General features: G+C 41.8%; 1 long non-coding RNA gene across 1 annotated transcript in view; it reads left to right on the top strand.

The window, feature by feature from the left end:
• Positions 1-26,824, top strand: part of LOC114809979 — an 80,116-nt gene extending 53,292 nt beyond the window's left edge. The window contains exons 2-3 of the long non-coding RNA XR_003757738.2: positions 9,108-9,207; positions 26,577-26,824. This is a non-coding gene — a long non-coding RNA (uncharacterized LOC114809979). The remainder of the gene's footprint in view (positions 1-9,107; positions 9,208-26,576) is intronic.
• The last annotated feature ends 1,109 nt before the right edge of the window (positions 26,825-27,933 follow it).

Here is a 27,933-nt window from a genome sequence, read left to right as displayed (position 1 = left end):
GCTTAACAAATACCAACAATATTAATATTATTAGAGAGGAAGGAGTCAGGTAACAGGCTAATATGGGGAAGGAGAAGTCAAGTGTAGAGAGGATGTTATTGCCCTTGGGAGAAGAATTGACTCTCTTTCCTCTTCTCTCAAGCCTCAGTTTTGCCTTAGACTCTAAGGCTGATGACTCTTTAGAAACTGCTCAGTCTTCTCAGAGTCTGCTTTTCTTTCAAAAAAAGAGGGCCTTATTGCCCTTGGGAGAAGAATTGACTTTCGTCACTCCTCTCTTAAACTTTAGCTTGCCTTTGACTATGCGGCTGATTACTTTTTAGAAACTGCTCAGCCTTCACAGGGTCTGCTGTCCTATCACAAAGGAAGATCCAGAATCATTCACTGTCTTTTTCAGTTACTTATTTTAGTTCTTCTCCAATCTACCTTCAAAGAGCATGTCTGCTGTTTACAGATGAAAAGGTATGCATCCCTCCCAATAAAAGATATTGTGTTTCCTGAGTTTGGGATGTTGATAAGAAATTCAGTTTGTAAACAATTTTTTTTTCCAAGTGATTTTTTTTTTCCCAGTTTATAAAACCTGTAGGTGTTCAAGTTACCGATGAGTGCTTCAGCACTTTCCTGGCCATGCATAAACATCCATGCAAAACAGTGAACACTGTTTATCACAGCTGTATTCAGGCCAACAAAACTGTTCTACCATTCAGGATGGAGTAATTATAGAAATGTTTTAGTTAAATTTTTTTTATCATTTTTAAACTGTGTGACCGATATTTCTTGTGGGTACCTGCTGTGGTGCTGTGCTACAATATGGTTCCTCTGGAAAAAAAAAAGTATTTTGCTTCCTTAGGAGTAGCGGTGTGAGTTGTGTTGCTAAGTGTTGTGATTAGTTTAGAAAGTTCAGGGTCAATCTAGACTGTTTGCTTTAAAACATTCAATCACCTCTCTCCTTCCTTCTCCACTCTCCTCCCACCACACCACAGCTCTCATTCTTTATAAAAGTCAAGCTAATCTACTCATCGTACTTATTTTTATCTTTCCCATTGCCCATCCTTTACTCACATCGTCCTTCTTGCTGGAACTTCACCACCTCTCATATTTGATAAACCCCAGCTTTTCCAATCCAACAATCGTATTTATTGAGGCCTTACTGTGTGCAGAGCAACGTACTAAGCACTTGGGAGAGTACAGTATAATAATAATCTTGGTATTTGCTAAGTGCTTACTATGTGCAGAGCACTGTTCTAAGCGCTGGGGGATACAAGGTGATCAGGTTGTCCCACGTGGGGCTCACAATCAATCCCCATTTTACAGATGAGGTAACTGAGGCACAGAGAAGTTAAGTGACTTGCCCAAAGTCACACAGCTGGCAAGTATAACAGAGTTGGTAGACCCATTCCTCACCCACAAGGAGACTATGGTCTAGAGGGAGAAGACAGACACTCAAATAAATTATATATATATGTAAATAAGTCCTGGGGGGCTGACGGTTGGGAGAATTAAGGGTACAAATTCAAGTGCAAGGGCATTGAGGAAGTGTGAGGAAGTAGGGGAAATGAGAGCTTATTTGGGGAATGCCTCTTGGCGGAGATGTGATTTTAATATGGTTTTGAAGGTGGGTAGAGTGGTGATCTGTCAGATATAAAGGTGGAGAGAGTTCCCGGCCAGAGGAGGGATGGGATTGAAAGGTTAGTTGTGAGATAGATGGGATAGAGGTACAGTGAGAAGGTTGTTATTAGAGGAGTAGTAAGTGCTTAACAAGTACCATAATTATTATTATTAGGAAGCGGGGGAAGGTGATTGGGTGCTCCATAACCAATGGTAAGGAGTCACAGCTCTGAGCTGTCCGTGTTCTGCTCTTCAGCTCTCAGCTTCTGGCCTAAAAATGGCTCATGGTTTTCATGTTTTCATTTTCCAACAGCTGGTTTCCTTATTCCCTCTTCAGTTCTTCTCCCTGATTGGCTCAGCTCCAAATCCTGCTGCCATATTCCATTTAGAAAGGGTATCACAGAGCCTCTTCTGGCTTTCTTGTCCCCCGCCTGAGCATGGGGGCTAGTTAGACTGACAGTTACAAACATAAAATGGTTCTGGGTCTTCCCAGTGTCCTTCAAACTGTGATGTGAAAGAGATGGGGGCTGACTTCAATGGACACCAATTCTATGGGGGTAATAGCCCCCACAGATTTTGGAATCCCAACCTCGTTCAGCTCAGATCCCTGACAAGCCTGAGAGTTTCCAATCAGGGCTGAAAAAAAAAGTGTTTCTTTTCCTCTCTGAAGATGTTCCTTCCCAGTAACCGTTCTGTTTTCAGAATGAAAATCTGGTACTCTTCTGGTCTTATTAAAGCCATCAAATTTATATAGGGTGATAATAATAAATGTATATAGGGGACTTGCATGGAAGTGTCCACCCTAGTGCTTAGCAGTGCTTGACACACAGCAATTAATTACCCCGATTATTATCATGATTGTTAAAATGGACTTAAGTTCTTTGGATTTACACAGATCCCTTGCTGCATACACCAGCACTGACCACATCAACTGGAATAATTTGTGATTCCCTGAAATTAAACTTTCAAATACATTGGATCTGACTAGATTCACTTTTGAAGAATATGGCTATTTTGATAGTAGGGAGATTTCCCATGAAAGTAACTAAGATTAAATGAACTAAATAAAGAGTAAGGCAGAAAAAAGTACATTTATGGAGCTTGTTCCTATCACTTTGAAACTCTATATTGTACTTGACACAGAGGGCAGAACTCACACCTGGACTGGTTGGCCCTGCTCTCCCTAACCAACTCCAAAATAAATAAAATGTGGTTTTTGGATGGACCCATCAATCTTCCATGTTTGATTATTTCCTCCAGGAGGTGGTTCAACAACAAAGCAACCATGTCTGCAAACATTTTTTAAAACCTTTTTTCTCTTGCTCTAGGAAACATTAAACATACTCTGCTCATTCTCCTCCTATCGCATAACAATGCTACTTTTGCCTAGTAAGGAGCACATTATCGCCATGATTTATGACCAGTGACTAATTAGGGGTCTGTCGATAGGGGTCTGGGATTGAGATCAAAGGAAACATGTGTCAAACTAAAGGGTGGGGGAACTGGTGCAGAGGCAGAGGGGTGGTGATGTTTGTTTGTAATCCTAATCAGAGAAGAGCATGGCCACAGGGTTCTTAATTGGGAAAAGACTCTCCACATCTGAAAGAAGCTATGAAAGCAAATAATGTTCTCTGAAAAGAATCCTTGTATTTTGCAAGTCAACAATAGCTAGGGGTAGGTAAACCCTGTAGGGGTTGTAGGTGGGAAGGTTTGAATTAGTCCTTGAATTAGTAAAGAAGAACATGTGAAATGCATGAAATCTGAATGGTTAAAACAAAATAAAAGGGCCCAAAAGGGTCAGTTATGAGATTTCTTGCATTTCCTACTTTGGGTCAATCCGGAAATGCTTTGGGGACACCTGCAGTATTTCAAGCCTTCTGAATCTGCCCTCAGGTTCCTAGAGGATGTTAATTCTCTTAGGTCCTGTCCAGAGTTTCTAACAAAATCAATGGGGTGCTCCATCCCTAGAGCACAGGTAAACCATAGAAGTTTGGGGTTTGTGGCCTCAATCATATTTAGGAAGCCCAGAGGTGTGCAAAAATTGGAGGAAGTGGGGAAAAGGGGCAGAGGGGCTGAATTCTAAGAAAGGAAAACTTTTTAAGGTCAGGTGAATATTGCACAGTGATATTTTATCTGTTCTATTCTTATTATTTCCAATGTCCACCATATATAATTGGGAATTAAGCTTCAGATGAACGTTGTAGCTAATAGTTTTCTGGGCAAAAGTATGATTCAGTACCAAAATCATTCCCTTTTTTGAGAAGTTCATCACATAAACAGTTTTGTGGTGGGAGCATGAAAGTCGAAGGCAGGCTTTCATAGTCTGTATTGGGAAATCAAGGAAATTCATATGCACATACTGTGAAAAATTGTGTTGGAATTAACTGATTTTATCTGGTCAATGTTTCCAAAGTAAATGATTGCAGACCCTTCCCTTTGCTCCAAATTCAGAGATAAATATGGAGAGATTGGGAACAGAGTTGGAAATAAAGTCTATTGTCCAGATTTAAAAAAAAATCCACATTGAGCTAAGCCATCACCGAAAGGCTAGAAAATTTAGCTTTATAGCATTGCAACACACGTTGTAAGTTGAAGTGGAAATACTGAATAGCAGATGACACTCATGAAGTGAGACTCTTCAGATAGTGGGTGCGACATTTCAAGGAGAATAGCCTCCCTTCTGCTCTTTGTATGACTATATACCATGCTGCCATCTAGTGTGTACTGGAAAATCAGAATGGCTTGTTTGGTGCGGTTGAATAATATCAGAAGAAGTGAAGGCTTTGCATGTTGAGATACTTCACTCCACAATGTGTCGGAGGTTACAGGTCATGCTGGGTAGAGAAGATCACTGCTATTTTTCCCACCAACAATCATAACAAGTCTAGATACTGTCAGTATTGTTGGGCTCTGAAGTGTTTTTGAATGATTGTAGTTGTTTTCCTGCTTTGTGAGGAAATGTTATCCTGAAGCAAAGTTTCCATTTTTCTTCCACTACTGACATGCATTTGATGAATCTTTACGAATGAAGTTTAAGTTGAAATGTAACTGGAATGAAGTGACCATATTCTAACAGAATTCTAACTGTGAAATATTGCCCATATTGTTAAACAAGAAGAGCAGCAATAGATACCAGTCCTCGACTTCTTTAAAAAATGAGTCCAAGGAGTTTTTATCGATAGGCTTCCCATTTAAGTTAGAGAAAAGTGGGAGGCTCGCATTTGCTAGAAACACTACAGACATTTACCCTTGAAGGACTCATCAGAACATGTGGGCTACAATGGTAACATATTCTTGATAAAACTTGTAATGAGTAAAATTATGCTAATCAGAGAAAAGACCTTACAGGGTGAGTAATTTAGTAACCTCTCTCTGAGTGTAAGAGCCTATTTTAAAGTTCTAAATGGCACCATAAATGTAGTCAGGCATATATTTCCATACTGATACTGGATAATAAACACAGTAGGAGTTTAAAGTACCTTCAGGGACATCCCACTGTGCTTATTATCCTGTACTTCTCTACTAATTACTAGAGCCTAAACTTTAATACTCATGTATTTGTTTACCTAACACTTTATTGAGTGTCATATATCTTGATTCTTTTACCTTTCCTCTGAAAGCCAAGTATGGAAGGATGAAAGTTGTAAGAGTCACTTTTAGAGAGGACACTGATGATTCCATTACACTCTTCTACTCCCTTGCTCATGATGGTGTGATCTATTTTTAGAACAAATTACAGCACTGCCACAGGAGGGAACCTCATTTTTCATCAGTCACGTGCCCCATCTTTTCACTATGAGTGTCAGGTGAAAGATGGGTGGGGCTTTCCCAGGCAGGGCTACCAAAGAACCATTTCTTTCAGTAAAATTTAAAAGCATCAGCCCTGCAGAATTTAAAGAAAACTACTAGCCCACCAACACTTTCTCTAGACTTTCCTTAGGTTATAAAATTGTTTTTGTAGTCACCCCTTCCTTTCCCACCTCATCCTCTCATTCCTCTGGTCTTTCCATCCCTTCTAGTCTATATTGACCTCCAGCTTTCCACCTTCTCCAAACCTACCCTGGCCATTATTATATGGTATTTGTTAAACTCTTACTGTGTACTGGGAACTGTACTAAACCCTGGGGAAGATACAAGCTAATCAGGTTGGAAAAAGTCTATTTCCCATGTGGAGCTCATAATCTTAAACCCCATTTTACAGATGAGGTAACTGAGGTACAAAGAAGTAAAGTGACTTTACTTCATTCAATCATATTTATTGAGTGCTTACTGTGTGCAGAGAACTAGCCCAAGGTAACGTAGCAGACATCTGGTGGAGCCAGGATTAGAACCTAGGTCCTCTGACTCTGAAGCTCATGTTCGTTCCACAGGCCATGCTGCTTCCTATACCCCGGGAATCAGCAAATCTGCTCATTGTTTGAAGAGAGTGATATTGAGGTGATCTACAGAGTGTAGAAAGAGACAGCCCAGAAAACCTAGCTCATTCCAGAGCTTGTTTGCCTTCTTTTAACCTCTCTGCTCCAGTCTGAGGTCTTCTAATGACCTGGAGATCCATAATGGATGGGGTCAACTCTCCCTCATATTCCGCATCTGTTTGTTTTTTTATGATATTTGTTATGCACTTATAATGTGCCAGGCATTGTTCCAAACACTAGGGTAGTTATTTGATAATAAGGTTGGACACAGTCCGTCCCATGTAGGGTTCAGAGTCTCTTTCTGATTCTCTTCCTCACTCTTCCTGCCACAAACTTTATCTCCCTCTTTCCTCTTATCTCAGTTCTTCTCTCTGTCTCGCACCTAGTTTTTATTCATTCTCTTTCTCTCTCACTCTCCCCTCCCACCTGTCACTCAACTGTTCACCCCCTCACTGTTGTCCTTGCTATGTGCTTGTTCTGACACTCATCAATACTGCCTTGCCAGTGTGTAGCCCTGGTGCTGATACTCTCCTTTCCTTTCCTTGAGCTGGAAAGACTCTCTTAGTAAACACCTCTTCAGTGGAAGGTGAAAAGGAGACAGCAGAGACAAAAAAAGGACAAAATAGAGAGTGAGAAGGCCGCAGGAGCCTAGAGTATAAACAGGGCCAATTCAGCCTTCTTCCCTTACTCCTTCCTGGCTCCAGATGATAATAATGTTGGTATTTGTTAAGCGCTTACTATGTGCAGAACACTGTTCTAAGCGCTGGGGTAGACACAAGGGAATCAGGTTGTCCCACGTGGGGCTCACAGTCTTAATCCCCATTTTACAGATGAGGGAACTGAGGCACCGAGAAGTGAAGTGACTTGCCCAAAGTCACACAGCTGACAAGTGGCAGAGCTGGGATTCGAACTCATGAGCCCTGACTCCAAAGCCCGTGCTCTTTCCACTGAGCCATGCTGCTTCAAACCCCAACCTGCTGCACTCTCTGACCTGAAATGAGGCCTCTTCTCTATTCTACAACCCACCCAGCAGGGCTTGAAGAATTACAACTCCCTTCTGTAGGCCAACCAACCCTCTCTCCTTCTTCAGTTCCACTTTTGTTCCTGTTCTGGTGACCACTTTGACAGCGGCATTTTAATTATAACCAGCGTAGGCCAGAATGAGGCATCCTCTCACAGAGGGAGCAATGGGTGGTCCTTACCTACTCAGCTCCCATATTGTCCCCCTAGCACTGGCTCAGAACAAATAAGTTCAGGCTCTTGGCAGGATGGGTTGGGGGGAGAGAGAAAGTGGGCATTTCTGATAATAGTTGAGAATCACCAAATGGGAAGACCTGTTTGGAAATCTTTTTTCTCCACTCTTGATGAACGTTTATTCTTTCTGGCTCAAGAGGGTGGGACTGGCAGTCAGGAGACCTGGATTCTAGTCCTGGCTCTCTGTCTTGCCTGTGTGACCTTGGGTAAGTCACTTAACTTCTCTGAGGTTCTGTTCCCTCATCTGTAAAACGGTAATAAAAATCTGTTTTTTCAGATTACACTGGGTGGAACAGTAGAAATGTCCAATCATATCTTTAATCCACTCCCAGCACCTGACTCAGTGCTTTGTGCATAGTTAGTGTTAATAAATACCATCCTGGAGGCTCTCAGGTCTTGGCAAAAACAAAACAAATGAATGGCTTCACTGCCGCAGTTCAGATTTGGGGAGGAGTTGTGGGCTATCTCTCTAATCATTTTTTCTCTTTCCACCAAATTTAGTGCTTAGTTCATGCCCACCTAAGACTTGCATTCTTGGAAATGATAAATGGAGAAGAAAATTCCACTTTTTTCTTCATATCTTCCCAGGGCAAGTCTTATGCTAAATGCACACTTTGAATAAATGGAATATGACTACAAAGTCCAAACTGTTGTTTTTGGGACCTGTAGGCCTGCCTTCAAACCTATCCTTGGAACCTTGACCTCTTTCTGTTGCCCTGTTGGACAGTTAACACTTCAAACTCTTTCCCTGCTCAGCCCCATCCTCCATCATACTGCCCCTTGCCTACATTTTCCCTCTGGCCTGGAACACCCTCTGTCTTCACACCCGTCACACACCACTCTCTCCACCTCAAAGCAGCTCTCCTTAAACTCAAATCTCCTCCAAGGGACTTTCCCTGAATAATCTCTCATTTCCTCTGTTCAACCTTCCTTCTGTGTTACACTTGGATCCGTATACCTTAAGCACTTGATATTCAACTCACTCTCACCCCAGCATATTAGACTCTCTCAAGCACCTCGTAGGGTGCTCTGCACAATGTAGAGAAGCAGCATGACCTTCTGGATAGAGCATGGGCCTGGAAGTCAGAAGGACCTGGGTTCTAATCTCATCTCTGCCACTTGTCAGCTGTGAGACCTTGGGCAAATCATTTCACTTCTCTGTGCCTCAGTTACCCCATCTGTAAAATGGGGATTAAAACTGTGAGCCCCATGTGGAACAGGGACCATATCCAACCTATCTTGTATCCACCCCAGCACTTAGTACAGTGCCTGGCACATAGTAAGCGCTTAACAAATACCACAAAAAAGGGTTCAAAATTTTCCCCAGTGTTGGCACTGCCCCAGGAAGCAGGTCAGACCCCAGGCCTGGATTCCTCCTGGATTCTCAGAGCGACCAGCGCTTTGCCATGCACCCTCAGCCGGGTTATAGGGTCCTGGGAACTATGTTGTCGGCCTGGTGAACTCAGAGCAAGGTGCAGGAGACAAATATGAAGCCAAGATGAATTTGACAAGAGAGAACACAGACTTCTCTAACCTAAGGAAGGAGATCGAGCAAGTGGCTGGACTTTTATCCAGGGCACAGATGGATATACCTCATAATCCTATTCACCTCATGGAAAACTTTATTGAATTTGTGGAGAATGGACTTGGAAATTACTTGTAATACCTTCTCTTCCTCACAAATCCCTTATTAATCTCTATTTAAATTTCTTTTGGAATTGAGCTCCTGGGTCAAGAGTAATGAAGCAATTACGGAAGGGTTCCAACTTCTAAAGACTAAAAAAAGAGAAGTCATTTGTTGATTATGCATTTCTATTTCCATCTTCTTCAAAGATCTTTTCTCCAGCATACATCCCCCCACCCTTCACCATGGTTATCGAAGACAGAGTTCGCAGGATTTAAGCACAGCCAAAGTAAACAGACCAAGAATTTGGTAAGTGATTTCACTTAATCCACCCAAGGGGTGATAATCCAATTTATTTGACTCGAATGCTTTGAATTTCATCCACTAAACTAGCACCGTTAGATCTATGCAATAAGAATGCCTTCTGCTAGCTGAAATTATATGCCACTTGTTTTCAACTAAATTACTGGTTTCCGGTAGATTTCCACTGGAATGCTATCAGCTTGGGGTGATTTCATGGTTTTGACTAAGGAAGATACTTCCTCAAAAATGGGGGCTGAGATCATACGTCTGCATTCTGGCCAATTTTTTTCTGCTTTGGAGGTCTTGTCCTCCTCAGTGATGGAAGGCACATTTGGAAGTTCTTTGCAGTGTTCGTGCCATCTGTGTGGGATGTGTTGTGGGTGAGTCTGTCTGCACTCCTCCTCAGCACTCTGGTTCTGCGTATGAGGCCCATAGGGCTTCTTTAATGATGAATTACAAAGACTTTAGTTGCGTGCAGTCAGAGGAACTCTGGTTCTCTTCAGCTTTGCCATCCCACCACTGGTCACACCGATTCCTTAGCTTGGCTGGTCTATCCGATCACGGCTTTCTGAAGACCTTGGAGTTGTTATGGTTATGAAGAGTACAAGGTATTGTTCATTCGGTTCCTGTTTCTGTTGCAAGTGGGGTTTTTTTTGTTTTTTTTTAAATCTGGTTCATCAAATCAGGCTTGATGTTTTCTCTTTATCCTACTGACCATATTGATGGCTACTTGGGGCCAAGGTCTCTGAGAAGCATCATTCATTGTCAGTGTTGCCACTCAGTGCTTGTGTCCCTTGTTCAAATAGTAATGGAAGTAGTAATCCTTATTTAGCACCTTTAATGTGTAGAACACTGTGCTGAGCTCTGGGGAAAAAAAATATAGGGATGAAAATTACGCACTGTCCTGGGTCCTCCAGGGGCTCACAATCTAAAAATAAGGAGGGGAGACATTTGTTGACGAGCACAATAGGAAAGATGGAAGAAGTAGAAATTCTAAAAAAACAGTCAAAACTCAACAACCTGCAAGTCCATTTGTACAGGGGAACAGTAAGAGCCTTAGGTGCACATGACACGTGCAAACAGGCCATTCAACATAACTCTGTCATATGCAACAGTTTGTGGAAGAGTGCTTTCTAATTGTCACCATCACCAGGCAGTATTCTCACAGCCCCTTGGGTCATGGACCCCAACAGCATGGGGGTGTCGAACACTACTCGGCATTACCTCAGGCAACTGGATGTGGTGGTGGTGAGAGGGGATCAAAGGCCCTCCCCGAAGGGTCCTTGGCTAAATGAGGGCAAGAAGACGCTGCTCATGCTCCGGTCCCCATTACGTTTCTGGACAAGAGACACGGCTACAGCATCCTCATAATAATTAATAATAATAATTGTGGTATTTGTTAAGTGCTTACTACATGCCAAGCTCCGTTCTAGGCACTGGATTACCTACAAAGCAATTGGGTCACATATAGTTCCTATCCCACATGGGCTTACAGTCTTAATCCCTCATTTTACAGATGAGGTAACTGAGGCACAAATATGTTAAGTGACTTGTTCAAGTTTACACAGCAGGCATGTGGCGGAGCTGGGATTAGAACCCATGGCCTCTGACTTCTAGGCCCTTTCCATGAGGCCATGCTGCTTCTCATCATCTTCCTTCTCCCACCAGCCAGGGGCAAGAGGTGGAACCCCATCTTAGCCACCCCTCCGGTCCCTTTTCAGCTAGAATGTGAGGTGAGAAAGCAGCCTGCCCAAAAAGATGCACTGGTGAAGCAATGATGAATGATGTTGTGAATGAAGGAAGGGGGCAACTAAGTCCACTCTAGCTGACTTGTCCTCTCCCGTCAAACACCCTGCACATCTCAGCTCCGAGACTTCGAATCACACCCTGATAATGGATCCCTTCTGTCTCGTGGCCATCTTTGGGAGGTGTGTCACAGCCATTTTGAGAAGGATTACAGCTGTTCCCTCTTTGAGAAGGCCAATGGAGTAGTAATCTTAGGGAGAAACTTCATGGTCGTTAGGCAGTTGTTAACTTTGGTAGGTTGTCCGTGGCTACCCCCTTGCAGAGCTTCCAGAGCTGATGATGCAATTTACTAAAGCCTGTCCTGGGCCCACACCAATTCAGAGAGCCAAAAAAAAAAATGTTTTTAAGAATGATGAAGAACTCAAACATAGACTCATAGCAGTGGAATGTTGGAAGATCACTGTAGCAGAAAAACCAGCCTAGAAAGTAGAAATCGGATCAGCGGTTGCTCTTATAGAGCAGAGATTTTATGAAAATGAGGTTGTAAGGAAGTTGAGTTGAAAACAGAGATCAATCAAATCATATTTATTGAACGCTCACTGTGTGCAGAGCACTGTAGTAAACCCTCGGGAGAGTGCAATAATAATATGACAGACACATTTCTTTTCCACTAAAAGCTTACAGTCCAGAGGGGGAGACAGACCTGGATATAAATAAGTTACAGCCATGGACATGAGTGGTGTGGGGCTGGGGTTGGGGGTGAATAAAAGGAGTGAATCAGGGCCACTCAGCCAGTCAGTCAATTGTATTTTGTGTGCAGAGCACTGTACTAAGCACTTGGGAGAGTACCATAAAACAGTATAACAGACACATTCCCTACGCACAGCAAGCTTACAGTTTACAGGGAGAGGGAGAAAAGGACATGAGGGCGTAGTCAGGTAAGGACTCTTGGAGAGGATGGGCCTTCAATAAGGCTTTGAAAGTGGGGAGATTACTTATCTGTTGGATAGGAAGAAGGGTCCAGAGACAGGTTGTCACTTTTTATTGGTGAATTGTACTTTTCCAAGTTCTTAGTACAATGCTCTGCACACAGTAAGCACTCAATAAATTCGACAGAATGAATGAATGAAACTTCTAGTATATAAGTACTTGTAAACAATATGAGAGAGTCTTTTCCACCATACGTATATGTAAGACTAGGACCACACTTTTTTAAATGGCATTTGTTATGAGCTTAATATGTGTCAAGCATTGTTCTAAGCACTGCCACTAGTGTCACCTTGGAATATGAGGGACACACACACATATATTAGTTTGGGAATGATCATTTCCTCATGTATAAATTATACATTCATTTATTCATTCATTCCATCGTATTTACTGAGCGCTTACCGTTTGCAGAGCACTGTACTAATCGCTTAGAAAGTACAATTCAGCAACAGATAGAGACAATCCCTAATCAACAACAGGCTCGCAGTCTGATAACCATAGGACCCCTTGGGGAATGAAGAGGTTGCAATAGATCATCAAGCCCAGCCCACACGTTCCAAGCCAGATTGCACTATAATGCTATAAGCAGAATGTTTATCCTACTCCAAAATTCTCCAGGAAAAAATAGATTTTCTAGCTTCCTATGGAATTAGGGGAGTTATTTCGTGGCTCTTGATATCAATTTATTCATAACAGAAACAGTGTTTCTGATTTCTTTTATTCATGTGTCAGAAAAATTATGTGAATAAGTAGCCCATATTATGTTCTTGTTATTTTTATTCTCGTGGTTATGTGTTTGAGAGTTGACGGGGGGCTCGTGTAATGTTGAGAAGAGAAGCTGCCAAAGGTGAAACTTTTAAGTCCATAGGACCACAGATTCTAAAAGATGCTAATATCAAATGAAATTACCAGTCAGTTGTACTTCTCTTCTTCTCCTGTTACTACCCCAAACCCATGCTTTCACTTCATGTTTAAGGACTCCATTAAGTACTATCATTTCACCTTCATAATAATTAAAAGACCTGCCTCTTTGTGTCTGCTCTTAGGAATAGTTCAGTCATGGGAAGCAGGGTGGCCTAGTGGAAGGAGTCCAGGCCTAGGAGTCGAAGGACCTGGTTTCTAATTCCAACTTTGCCAGGTTTCTGCTGTGTGACCTTGAGCAAATCAGTTATCATCTCTGTGCCTCACTTTCCTCAACTCTAAAATGAGGTTTCAGTACCTGTTATCCCTCTTACTTAAACGGTGAATATCGTGAGTGACAGGGACTGTGTCCAACCTTATTAACTTATGTCTATCCCAGCGCTTAGAACAGCGCTTGACTGTTCTTGATAATTAGTGCTCAAAAATAGCATAATAATTTAAAAAAACCCATGGTAACTAACATGCTTTTCCAAATTGGAAAAAAATGCATTGGGGCAAGAAGAAAAAGGAGACCAAGACAATAGGAACAGATTTGTGCAAGCCTTTGGACATAACTGTTAATTTTTGTCACACAAGCCTTAATGTCTTCCTCCTCCCCTTGTGGATCTAATTTCTTCCATTCCATCCTGTGCACTATTGACAAGACCACCTTTCTTTTGTATCCCTTCTAATTATACTTCCATTTTTTTCTAAAAACAACATTCAGTCCTCGTCTCCCCACTCCTCAAATATGTCTAACCGCTTCTGTATCAAATAGCAACTCCTTCCCATGGGCTTTAATAATAATACTAATCATACTTATGGTATTTGTTAAGAGTTTACTATGTGCCAGGCACTGAACTAAGCACTGGGGTGGATACATGCATAGCGGGTTCGACCCAGTCCCTATCCCACATAGGGCTCACTCACGGTCTCAATCCCCATTTTACAGATGAGGGAGCTGAGGCCCAGAGAAGTGAAGTGACTTGTCCAAGGTCACACAGCGGACAAGTGATGGAGCTGGGATTAAAACCCATGACGTCCCAGACCTGGGTTCTATCCACTACACCATGCTCCTTCTCATGACAATCGGCTCATACCTTCCTACCTAACCTCACTCATCTCCTACTACAACCCTGCCTTCCACTTCACTTCTCTAACACCAATCTACTCTTTGTTACTAGATCTTATCTATCTCACTGCCTACTCCTTGCCCATGTTCTTCCTCTGGCCTGGAACTTGTACCCCCTTCAGATCCTACAGACTATCACTCTCCCCATTTTTAAAGCCTTGCAAAAATCTTACCTCTTTCCCTGACTAGGACCTCATTTTCTCTATTAGCCCTCCCTTCTGCATCACCTATGCCCTTTGATCTGAAATAATAATTGTAATAATAATAATTGGGACATTTCTTAAGCACTTTCTATATGTCAAGCACCGTTCTAAGCACTGAGGCAGATCCAGGGTTCACAATCTAGGTAGGGAGGAGAACAGGTATTCAATTCTCATTTTACAGAAGAGAAAACTGAAGCAAGGAGAAGTGAAGTGAATTGTCCAAGGTTACATGGCAGGCATGTGGTGAAGTCAGGATCAGAACCCAGGTCCTCTAATTTGCAGACCTGTGCTCTTTCCACTAGGCCAAGCATTTGATACTCACCCTAGCCCCAGCCTATGTATAAATTCTCATAATCTGCCATTTCCCTTATTATTAGTACATTTTAATGATCGTCTCCCCATCTAGACTGTAGACATATTGCATTGTACCTCACAGGTCCTTAGTATAGTGCTCTGCACATACTCACAACTTAATAAATACTACTGATTTTTTTAAAAAATCTTTGCATACTTTAACTGATTTTTTTACAAAACTCCAATGAAGTGGCTCCTATTCATCCCATTTTGCAGGCAGTATAATTATGTGGCTTTGATAATCAGATGATATAATGCCATTAAAATCACTGGAAAGACTCACAACTCCTCCTCCAATTCTAGCTCAACCTGGTGTAAACAAAGAATCTCTTATCTTTGAAATTTAAAAACTGATAAAGAACAGAAGCATGACAGAAAACCAAACTGTATACACAGAAGGGTTCCGAAGAGCACACACTCTATAGGGATTGCTCAGTGAATTTTTACCGATGGTGATGTGGTCATGAAAACTGCCCACTAAACATAGGAACCAAGTAGGAATCAGGAAAGGGGGTTGAGATTAATCAGGAATTAGCTTACAAATGAAGAGAGGACTTAAAATCATGGGCCAGAGTGCCAGGAGAAACAGGCAGGAAATGTAACAAGTATCTAATTATGAGGAGGATTTTGAATTTAGTTTGGATGAGAGAAAGGTTTAAACTTGGGACTCTTTCTACTAATTGCAGTTTACCAGTTTTGAGTGCCAAGAAATTTACTGAGTGGGCTTGCCTTAGTTTTCCATCACTCTTTTTACCAAAGCTTCTGTCAAAATGAGTTTCTGGGGATGGATGGTGAGCCTATATCACTTCTGCTCAAATTTGAATTTAAGGAACCAAATCCCCTCCTCATCATTCCTAGCCCAACCTTCCCTTTTTCCATCTGCTCGGTTGCCTTCTTCCCCATCCTTAATCTCCCAGTGCACCCTCTGCTCCCAAATGACCAGAATAGTAAACTCAGGGCTTGTCAGTGTGGAGCAAATATGTTCACAGCCTGACAAGAGCTATGGCTTGTTTTCCGTTAATGATAAGTGGCTTGGAAATACCCTTTGCCACAAATTGGTGTCATACAGACCACGTGGATTTGAAGCTACACTGTTGCTTTATGCTACAGGCCTCCTGATTGATTCAAGAGCTCACTTAATAGCATTTATGTGCACTTATTGGGTGCAGAACACTGATTAATAGAGTCCAATGCAATGGAGTTGGTAGACCCATTCCCTGCTCACAAAAGGCTCTCAGTCTGGAGGGGGAGACAGCCATTTAAACAAATTCTGAATATAGGAATAATAGTATTTGTTAATAATGGCCTAATGGAAAGAGTATGGGCCTGGGAGTCGGAAGACCTGGGTTCTAATCCTTCTCAGCCTCTTGTGTGCTATGTGACCTTTGGGCAAGTCACTTCTCTGTGTTTCGGCTTCCACATCTGTCAAATGGGAATTAAATCTTACTTGGTCTCTGAACTCCATATGGGACAAGTACTCTGACCAACTTGATGATCTTGTATCTACCACAGCACTTAGTACAGTGTTTGACACATAGTAGGCACTTAACAAGTACCATACTTATTATTATTATTATGATTATCAACTTATACGATGTTTTCATTTGCTCCAGTATCTCATATGTGACTATTTCCCCTCTGGAAATTATTGTAGAAATGCTAAAGAGAGAATATGAGCTCCAACCCTAACTCATTTTTTTAAAATGGCACTTGTTATGCCCTATGTGCCAAACACTGTAGTAAGCACTGGGGAAGACACAAGATGGATCAGGTTCGACATAGTCCATGTTCCACAGGGGGCTTACAGTCTTAATCTCCATTTTACAGACGAGGGAACTGACGCACAGAGAAGCTATGTGACTCACCTAAAGTCACACAGCAGGCAAGTGGTGGACCTGGGTTTAGAACCCAGGTCCTCTGATTCCCAGGCCCATGCTCTTTCCACTAGGCTATGCTTCTTCTAATAATAGTAATATAGGTTGTGAATGAGATGAAGGAGTTAAGGATAATGTCAGTGTTTCAGGCTTAAGATATGGAGAGGATGATGATGTTGAAAACTGTTTTGGGAAAGGAAGATGAGGTTTTCAGTTTTGGACATATTGAGTTTGAGATGCCAGGGGAACATGCATGTAGAAATGTTCTGGAGAGAGGAAGAAATGAGAGAGTACAGAGAGGGAGAGAGGTGGGAGCTAGTGATGTATATTTGGGAATCATCCACAAAGAGACAGTAGTTGAAGGCATGGGAAAGGATGAGTGTCCCCAAGGTAGGAGTATAAAGTGAGATGAGAAAGGGATTTTATTTTATAAGGAACTTCAAACATCTCTGTTGTACCCACTGTTTCTTCAGCTTTGCACTTTCTTATACTTTCCAAATTGGAAATTTCCAAATTCAAGGAAGACAGGAGAAAAAACAAAACACTTTTGTGATTATTGTGTTTTAACTGTGATGCAGTTTTTATGACATGAATGGTTATTAATGGAAGATTATTGTAGTAGAAAATAAGGAAGAACTCCTCTTCTTTCCCCCAAAGGTACTTTCCCTCCAGAAACAGGCCCTTCTGGTCTTAGAAGGAAGCATATTGGTCTGGTGATATTTCACCAGATGACCAGCAGGGAAAGCAGAGTGTATTCTTGGCAGTGTGGCTAGAATACTGAAACACCGAAATGGGGGTGGGAGAAGGAGAAAAGGAGGGAGATCTGGGCTAACATGCTGATGCCAGGCTCAGAGTTGAGATGGTAGTACTTAGGATGGACAGAGTGTAGATTGCCCTCCACTAGCAGTGTGAGTCGGCATTGGCTGACAGCCTTTTCTACTGTAGAAATTCTGGAGACAGATAAATGTCTTCTGGAAAACTTTCCCCTTAGAACATTGTGGATTCATTCGTTCAGCTGTATTTATTGAATGCTTACTGTGTTCAGAGCACTATACTAAGCAGCTGGGAGAGTAGAATATAACAGACACATTCTCTGCTCACAATGAGCATGCAGTCTAGGGGGAGAGACAGACATTAATAGAAATTATTCTATCATATTTATTGAGTGCTTATTGTGTGCAGAGCACTGTACTAAGTGCTTAGAGAGGCAGCGTGGCTCAGTGGAAAGAGTCCAGGCTTGGGAATCAGATGTCATGGGTTCGAATCCTGGCTCTGCCACTTGTCAGCTGTGTGACTGTGGGCAAGTTTTAACTTCTCTGTGTCTCAGTTACCTCATCTGTAAAATGGGGATTAACTGTGAGCCTCACGTGGGACAACCTGATTACCCTGTATCTACCCCAGCGCTTATAACAGTGATCTGCACATAGTAAGCACTTAACAAATACCAACATTATTATTATTACAGTAACAGCAGTAGAGACAATCCAGATATGTACAGCAGGGCCATGGGGTCGGGAGGGGAAATGAGTAAAGGGAGCAAGTCAGGGCGATGAAGAAGGGAGTGGGAGAAGAGGAAAAGGGAGGCTTAGTCAGAGAAGACCTCTGGAGAGGAATTCTGGATCCTCCTTTTATTCCCCTTGAGAAGTCGGTTTGGGAAGCCGGCTGACTTCAATGAGGAACTGATGGCTTTTTCCTGAGACTTTTTTGCTCTCTAGTATTCAGCTATATATCAATCAATGGTATATAATTAAGTGCTTGCTGTGTTCAGAGCACTGTACTAAGCACTTGGGAGGATAGAATACAGAGTTTGGAGACATGTTCCCTGTCCACAGTGAATTTACAGTCTAGAGGGGGAGACAAACTTTAATATAAATAAATGAATTAGGGATATGCATGTACGTGCTGTGAGATGAGGGTCAGGAGAATACCAAATGCCCAAAAGGCACAGATCCCACTGTGATGATGACACAGAAGGGAGAGGGAACCAGGTAAAGAGGAATTAAGCTGAGAAGGCCTCTTGGAAAAGATATGACCTTAATATGACCGTAAGACATGACAACAATAATAAAAAACAATATTGCTACTATGAAGGAAGCACTGTTCTAAGTGCTGGGGTAGATACAAGCTAATCAGGTTGGACAGTCCCTGTCCCACATGGGACTCACAGTCTTAATCCCCCATCTTACAGATGAGGTAACTAAGATACAGAGAAATAAAGTGACTTGCCCAGGGTTACATAGCAGAGCTGGGTTTGGAACCAAAGCCCTTCTGGTTCCCAAACCCATGCTTTATCCCCTGTCCATGCAACTCCCCGTGATACATGTCCTTAATATAAGAAGGCTTCTGAGACGTTTATAAACCTCTAATGAATCTTTTATTTGAAATTGATCCTTTGCCTCCTTTACCCTTTCCACACATCGTCATTCACTGGCTTTTTTCCCACTGTTTGTGATCCATTGGCCAGTGTTAATTTCTGTGGCAGGGCTGTAACCAAACAATTTAGTTTAATTCTTCAAATCATATTTTCTGCCACACTTCACATTCTGATGGTTTATTAGCTTCAGATGCCTACTTTTACTGTGGTCCCTTTTCATTCATTCAATCGTATTTGTTGAGCGCTTACTATGTGCAGAGCACTGTACTAAGCGCTTGAAATGTACAATTCAGCAACAACAAGCAAACTTTGTTATTCAATTAAAAATATAAAGTTGAAGTGCCAGGACATCCTTTAAAAGAGTCCGGCAAAAAGCTTAAAATAAAGTTACCAGGCTGCCTCTTCCTTAAAATCCCCTACCCCAACACAGATACTGTTCCCCAAACCTATGCGAGGCATCCTAGCCCCTTAATCAGTGGATGATCAGGAATAGAGATGGAACACGGGACTCTATGCATTATTTGTGGTATTTAGTAAGCACTTCTTATGTGTTGAACCTTGTTCAAGCGCTGGGGTAAGTACACATTCATTAGGTTGGACATAGTCTCTATTCCACAGGGGCCTCTTAGTCTAAGTGGAGCATGGTGTGGGAACCAAGATGATTAACGAATGGTATTTGTTAAGTACTTACTGTTCTAAGTGCTGGAGTAGATACAAGATAATGGGGTTGGATACATACAGGGCTCACAGTCTTGATCTCCATTTTATAGATGAGATAACTGAGGAACAGAGAAGTTAAGTGAGTTGCCTAAGGTCATACAGCAGACAAGTTGTAGAGCCAGGATTAGCATTCAGGTCTCCCTGACTCCCAGATCCATGTTCGACCCACTAGGCCACAATGCTTCATGCTGTTTTTTAAGCTCAGGATCTGGCTGAACCTGACTCTGAGTGCCCATCACTTCTAAAAATCACTCCAGCTCCCCTTCTAGGCTTCCTCTGGGACAGAGTGCTACCAAGAGGCTGGAAGATGCAGGCTTCAAGGGATAGAAACTGGAGAGTGACAAGATGATAAGGGAAATTATCTAGAGTGACTGCCTACAAGAATCTCTTTCTGTCCTTCTATCCAACAGGAAACTGTCCCCCCCTCAGATCAGGATTTTCAACAGACTCTCTTCCATCCTCTCCTTAAGAAGTACCCGAGACTAAAAGTGTAGCCTATTCTGGATGCAGAAAATGGGGTTTTCAGGGAATTATTTTCTGATGCTTCCGGACATGTGGCTTGACTACGAAAATCATTTGTCAAGAAGGAATTTCCACTTTAGCTAGAATGAATCTCCAATTTTTGTTTTGGTTTGTTTTGATGGCATTGGGTAAGCCTTAAAATGCCATACTAAGCATTGGGGCAGATATAATCAGTTGGGCACTGCCCATTTCCCACAGGAGACTGACAGTCTTAATCCTCATTTTACAGATGAAGCAACTGAGGCACAAAGAAGTTAATTGAGAAGCAGTGTGGCTTAGTGAAAAGAGCCCAGGCTTGGGAGTCAGAGGTCATGGGTTCTAATTCTGACTCCACCACTTATCAGCTGTTTGACTTTGGGCAAGTCACTTAACTTATCTGTGCCTCAGTTACCTCAACTGTAAAATGGGGATTAAGTCTGTGAACCCCGTGTGGGACAACCCAATTACCTTCTATCTACTCAAGGGCTTAGAACAATGCTTGGCACATAGTAAGTGCTTAACAAATACCATCATCATCATTATTATTATTATTAAGTTGCCCTAGGTCACACAGCAGACAAATGGTAGAAAGGGATTAGAATCCAGGTTAGACTGTGAACCCATCACCTGGCAAAGATTGTCTCTATCTGTTGCCAAATTGTACATTCCAAGCTCTTAGTACAATGCTCTGCACATAGCAAGTGCTCAATAAATACTATTGAATGAATGAATGAAAAGGTTCTTTGACTCCTAGGCCTGTTCTCCTTCCACTGGGACATGCTATTTCTTCAGTTCATCTATCCTGTCCTCTCCAACCCTATCGATTCATTTTTTTTGAAAAAAATTCTTCATGTTTTTCAGTCAATCTGTGCCACTGATAGAAAAATAATTTTGATTAGCAATAATAAATAATAACTGCTATTCAATAATGATGAATATGATCATTATGGCATTTATTAAGCTCTCACTATGTGCTAAAGGCTAGTACGTACATTCTAAATTATGCGATCAGACATAGCACGCATCCTACATGGTACTCAATCTCTTTTCCACATTTTATGGATGAGGAAACAGATGCCCAGAATGGTTAAGAAACTTGCCCAAGTGGTAGAGTTGGGTTTCAAACCTGGGTCTCCTGACTCCCATTCCCATGCTTTTTTCTACTAGGTTACTCTGACAGAAATGAAACTTCCGGGCATTTTCCTCTTATCTTCTTTCTACCAAGACCTGATTAATACGATGATAGAAAAATTAGAGAGAGCTCGGTCTAGTGAGAAATTCAGGCAGGACCATTTGACAGCAATTCAGATCAACCATATGGGGAAATGGGCTTTCTAGGCAGGTCAAATTCACTGAATAATGATATCTTCCACTTCTGTTTGGACTCAGAGACATTCGCATCAAAATACCTATGATATTCCAAGAGATTATTTAGAGCATATGGAAAAACTGTGAGGTACTCTGAAGGGTGGGAAACAGTGTGGCCTAGCACAGGCATGGGAACCAGAGGACCAGAGTTCTAATCCTGACTCTGCCACTGACCTGCTGTGTAATCTTGGGCAAGTCATTTAACTTCTCTCTGCCTCAGTTTCCTCAACTGCAAAATGGGGATTCAATACCTGTTCTCCCATATGTCTAGACTGTGAGCCCCACATGGGACAGGAAATGTGTCTAACCTGATTAACTTGTATCTACCCCAGCACTTAGAACAGCGCTTGACCGCTTGACACATAGTAAGCACTCAACAAATACTATATGTATGTATATAGATATAATCGAGATATAGATATATATTGTCACAAAACTATTTTTGTTTTGTTCTGTTTTGCTTTGCTGTCTGTCTCCCCCCATTTAGACTGTGATCCCGTTATTGGTCAGGGATTGTCTCTGTTGCCAAATTGTACATTCCAAGAGCTTAGTACAGTGCTCTGCACATAGTAAATGCTCAATAAATACTACTGAATGAATGCAAACTAGCCTTCCAAAACCCATTTTATCTAAAAAATGAATAACGAATACAGTTGTATGAAATAGAGTAGTTAGCAAATTAGAAAATACTTTATCCAATTAATAATTTCACACACTCTCTAGACTGTCCAAATTGATCAGGAGTCCAAGCCACAAAAAAAAATCACTGAGCATCTACTGGGCAAATGTCTTTTGCTGTAATTTCATTCCCAATTCAATTAATCCCACATTTTCCCTCATTTCCTACTTCTTGAGGCTCCCTGCTCACCAGTATTATAAGACCAAAGTTTCTGTTTTGTAGGACTCTGAAGTGGTAACTAATTTCCTCAGCAGGTGTGCTTAAGGTCAGGCTCATGTCCATCAGAACCCCAAGCAGTGCCAAGGTTCTTCAATCCCACAAAAATGATTATCAGCCAGGGATTTCACCCACGGGCTGACCCTGGAGCAACGATCCTCAAGGCAGTCCTTGGGATCTCGGGGTGGTTGTCAAGTTCCGTGACATTCGCGGAGGCAGCTGCCAGGGAGTTCTGAGCCTTTTGCTATTAGCACAGGCAACCTGCTGGCTCTCGAAAGAGGGATCCAGTCTCCCCGCCCCAAACCTGTTCAATCTGCTGCGATGCCAAAGACGCACTGAAAGTTAGCTTCATTTGGGCGAGTATTTTGGGAGTGCCGGAAGCCAGTGGGTTTTGAGGAGTTGCTGTCATGGGCAAGGGTTTGTGACCTGTTGCTACAGTTTCTTAAATAATTCGGGGAGAGCTACGTTGTCACAGACAAACTGGAGCATAAAAAAGCAGGGGGACAGGTATGATTTCAATCAAATCAAGTTTTAGTTCTTGTAGAATTTAACCAGAGGCTGACACCCACGTTACAAGAGAAGTGATTAAATTATGGTATTTATTGAAACTTCACTCTGTGCAGAACACTGAATTAAGTGCTTGGGAGAGTATAATGCAACAGAAGTGGTAGAAACATTTCCTGGCCAGACACACTCCATTCCCAGAAGGATATCACAGCCTAACAAGTCAATCAGGGGTCTTTAAACACTACAGACCCCAAATATTTGAATATATGAAAAATTTAAAGATTGCCAGAATGAGTTACTTAAGGAGCAGTATGGCCTCTAGGAAAGAGCGCAGACCTGGGAGTCAGAAGACCTGGGTTCTAATCCTGTCTCTGCCCCTTATTGGCTGTGTGACCTTGGGCAAGTCACTTAACTTTTCTGTGACTCAGATGCCTCATCTGCAAAATGGGGAATCAATACCTGTCCTTCCCCTTGCCTAGAGTGTAAGCCGCATGTGGGACCTGATTATTATGTATCTAGACCAGTACTTAGTATAGTGTTTGCCTCGTAATAAGCACTTAACAAATACCACAGTTATTTTTATTACTTGACTCCATTTATGATTAGACAAATACCTGATCGGGACTATCCAGTACTTGGGAGCAGCATACCCTAGTGGAAAGAGCACAGTCTTGGGATCTGGGTTCTAATCCTGCTCTGCCATTTGCTTGCTTGGGCAAGTCACTTAACTTCTTCTCTGTGCCTCAGTTTCCTCATTTGTAAAGTGGGGCTTCAGTACTTTTGTTAACCCTCCTACTTAGACTGTGAGACCCATATGGGACAGGGATCCTACCTGATTAACTTGTAACTACCTTAGAGTTTAGAACTGCAGTTGACACAAAGTAAACACTTCACAAATACCATAATTAAGAAGCAGTATGGCCTTGTGGAAAGAGCATGGGCCTGGGGGTCAGAGGACTGGATTCTAATCCTGGCTCCACCATTTGCTTGTTGGATGACTTTGGGCAAGTCACTTAACTTCTCAGTGCTTCATTTCTCTCCTTGTAAAAGGGAGATTCAATACTTGTTCCCCCTCTTACTTAGACTGAGGGCTTTATGTGGAACAGGGATTGTGTCTGACCTGATTAACTCATATCTACCACAGGTCTCAGAACAGTGTTTGACACATAATGAGTGCTTAGCAAATACCATAATTGTTGGGAGAGTTCAGTTGAGGTAGAACCATGGTCTCTTACAACCCCAGGATGGGAAGGCCAGAAAAAAATGTTATTTGCACTCATTAGAAGGGCCATTTCTAATGTCATGAGCTTTGAACAGCTCAATCATTTGATATATATTTATTCCATTTTTTTTTAAATCTCTTGATAATTTCAAATTCAAATTCAAATCGTTTTCCTGCAGAACCAGGCCTAAACCAAGCAGCGCTCCAGCAGTGAATTCTCACTGGGTCTGGAACCCCCTCCCATACCTTCAAAACCCTCCTAAAATCCCATCTCCTCCAAAAGATCTTCCCCAACTAAGTCCTCATTTCCCCTCTCTGCACTATTGACTTTGTACTTACCTATGAACCTGTTTAGCCCTTTAAAACTCAGCCCAGCCACATGGCACTGTGTAAATCTCCTTATACACAATTCCTCTATCCACATTTTTTAAAATATCTGTCTACTATGGACTTTAAGTTACATCTATACAGGGATAGGTATACAGGTATACAGGGTAGTACCTACCAACTCTATTAGAAGGTACTGTCTCAAGCATTTGGTATAGTGAAAAGCAGTGTGACCTATCAATCATTCGTATTTATTGGGCACTTAATATGCGCAGAGCACTGTACTAAGTATTTGGGATTACGGTACAAAAGAATTAGTGGATATGTTCCCTGTCCATTATGAGTTTACAGCCTAGAGGAATGAGCATGGGTTTGGAATTCAGAGAGGCCTCGGATTCTAATCCCTGTTTCCCCAATTACCTAATAAATCACTTAATTTCTCTGTGCCTCTGTTCCCTCATCAGTAAAATGAGGATTCAATATCTGCTCTCCCTCCTACTTACTCTGTGAGCCCCATGTGGGACCTAATTATCCTGTATCCAGAATTTAGTACAGCGCTTGGCACCTAGGGAGCATTACATACCCCACAATTATTACCCACTCTAGACCATAAACTCATTGTGGGCAGGAACATGTCTACCAATCCTGTTACATTGTACTCTTCCAAATGCTTAGTACAGTGTTCTGCAGACAGTAAGCGTTCAATACATATCCTTGATTGAATTGATTCTGATTCCTGAATAACATTTTCCTTCTCAGTATTTGTTATAGCAGGTACCTTTGTCCTGAGGGGAAGGCAAACCATTTTTGTTTCAGGGCTAGGTGTAAAATTGGTAAATAACAACTTAACGTCTCTGTCAGAATGGAGAGCACTGAGAAAAGTAACTCATTGTCAACCCATTGACTAAAAGTTTATTTTCTTTAGTGGAAAATCTTCTCCAGAAGGATGCGAAGTTGACACCCATTTTGGGAATCTGTTCTTCGTCAGCCTGTCTGGTTTCCTTCACATCAGTGATGTCAATCTCATCTCTGATCAGTTCCCGTGCCATTGATACCATTCTCCTGGGGGGATTGCTGGCCTCAAAGTATGGTGACTCTCCATGACAGAAGGGCACATCTGGGGCTTTTTTCTAATGGTTCTTAGCTACAGTAGTTGGTAATATGTAATAAAAATAATGATAATACATAAATTGCATATCTATAAATTAAATGTCATTTATTTATACTGTCAGTCCCTTCCTCTAAACCCTAAGCCCATTGTGGACAGGGAATATGTCTAATTTTTGCTGTATTTACTATCCCAAGCGCTTAGTACAGTGCTCTGCCCAAAGTGCTAAATAAATACAATTGACTAATAATAATAATGAAGTCTTTGTCAGGTGCTTACTATCTGCACTAAGCCCTGGAGTCGATAATCAGATTCGACACAATTCCTATCACACCTAGGGCTCACAACATAATTTGGAGGGAAAACAGGTATTGAATCCCTGTTTTACAATTGAGGAATCAGAGGCACAGAGTAGTTACATGACTCGCCCAAAGTCACACAGCAGGCAAATGGTGGAACCAAAAATGGAAGCCAGGTCCTCTGACTCCCAGGAGCATGCTCTTTCCACTAGGCTACATGGATTTCTTAGAAAGCCAGTCACCAGAAAACCAAATTTGCCTTTACCTCCACACCTGTAAAGCAACCTACAGAAACAGGTCTACAGAACCAACAGTATCCTTGCTGCTGACTTTGGTTTTAGACTGAACTTTGCCTGATTACTTTTCACCCCCATCGCATATTATTCCATTTAGGTATTGTTTTGGTGAATATTGAAGAAAGCTTATAGTATCGTCCATGTGCCCACCTCATTCTTATTAGTCATCTCAAAATGTATGCCACTGGGTCTAGGGGGTCAGGGATGAGAGTACAGATGACTTAGTGCAAACCATCACCACTACTTCAAAAAAGAAAAAACAAAAATGCCCATCCTCTTGGCAGAAGGACAGACCTTTCTTCTTCTAACCAACATTATGTACAATGCTCATCTAGAATAGCAAGAGTCAGAAATAAATAGGCTATGACATTTTCATGGACAAAGTATGCAAATGTTCAAGAGATTCTCTCTCTGTGACTCCCTGCTTTGAGGATTCAGCCTCCCTGTTGGCATTAGCATCTTCAAGCTGAAGGACAACTCTATTTTTATATTTTTGTCAGAGTCACCAGCTTTAATTGTAAGTTACTACAAAGACCTTCTTCCTTTTTGCCTCACACAGAGATGTGGTCCAAGTTTCCTTTTTTTTGGAATGCTGATGATCGAGGAAGAAACTTCCAAATTAGGAATGATGAGGACATCTACATCTGCCCTTCGTGCCTATTCTGCATTGGCACATGCAACCCAGAATTTGGACCCACAAATGTGAACCTTATTTGCATGCATAAGTGCTGGTTGGCAGTTCAAAGCTCATGTTGTTTTGACACTTGAACAGTTCTGTGTGCATATTAGAAGGTACAGCTATTAAAGGCCTGCTTCAAATGTGTTTGTTTTTCATGCCAATTAAAAAAAATGGACTGAGAAATGAGATTTGGATCTCTTTCAAGAAGGTTCAAAAGAAAGACATCACCTCATAGTATTCTCACTTTAAAACACCTGTCACCCTGGGCTCATATGAATTCTCAGCTTTATACCTTGACTTGCAGTTTTATATTCTGTCTTCACTGAATCCAGGAAAGTGCAAAGTGACTCTTGAAAGAAGAGCTTTGCAAGTCACTGCTCAAGGATTGAGAGTCATGTTATCTTGGACATCCTGACATCTGCCAGCATCTTGCATTATTCATGGGACAAAGGGGAGTATCATTTGTTTCCATTTCATTGCTCAGAATTTGAAATTCTTGGCTTCTGGGTCTGCAATCAGTTCAAATGCCTTCCTTATTAAAGAGACAAAAGCTATATCCACAGAAAAGCTTGACTTCATTTCCTTGAGCAAGAAAATGAGGTATATGGTTGTAGGTGGAAGAGTCTTAAAAGCAAAATGGCTTTGTATGGGAAAGCATTTTGGTGGAGGAATCCATGGAAACCAGTCTGTTATTAGCAGCTGAGGATGTTTTTAAAGGAAGACAGTTTTTTAAGATGAATGGCTACCTATATCAGCCAGTGCCTTCCGAGAATTAATCCCTTGTTTGATTACTGAGCTTGACCAGTCTTGGTTGTAAATTGAGAGCCTCTTCACAGGAAAATGAGTGAGTAGAGAGTCAAGAATATAAATGAAATCAATTTTTCTGTTTCCATCTTGGAAAGAGCATGGGCTTGGAGTCAGAAGTCATGGGTTCGACTCCTGCTCTGCCACCCGTCAGCTGTGGGACTGTGGACAAGTCACTTAACTTCTCTGTGCCTCAGTTGCCTCATCTGTAAAATGGGAATTAAGACTGTGAGCCTCACGTGGGACAACTTGATTACCCTGTATCTCCCCCACCGCTTAGAACAGTGCTCTGACATAGTAAGCATTTAACAAATACCAACATCATTATTATTATTATTATTATTAATAATAATCTGCTGGTGTAGAGGCTTTGGGGGTTTTGTGTGCATTTTGTTTGGAATCAAGAATCAAACCAAATGATGATTGCCAAACC

The sequence above is a fragment of the Ornithorhynchus anatinus genome, chromosome 3 (genome assembly GCF_004115215.2).
Source record: "Ornithorhynchus anatinus isolate Pmale09 chromosome 3, mOrnAna1.pri.v4, whole genome shotgun sequence".
In the NCBI taxonomy this organism is placed as follows: domain Eukaryota; kingdom Metazoa; phylum Chordata; class Mammalia; order Monotremata; family Ornithorhynchidae; genus Ornithorhynchus; species Ornithorhynchus anatinus.
Note: the sequence above shows the minus strand (reverse complement) of the source record. Positions and strands in the feature narration are given on the sequence as shown.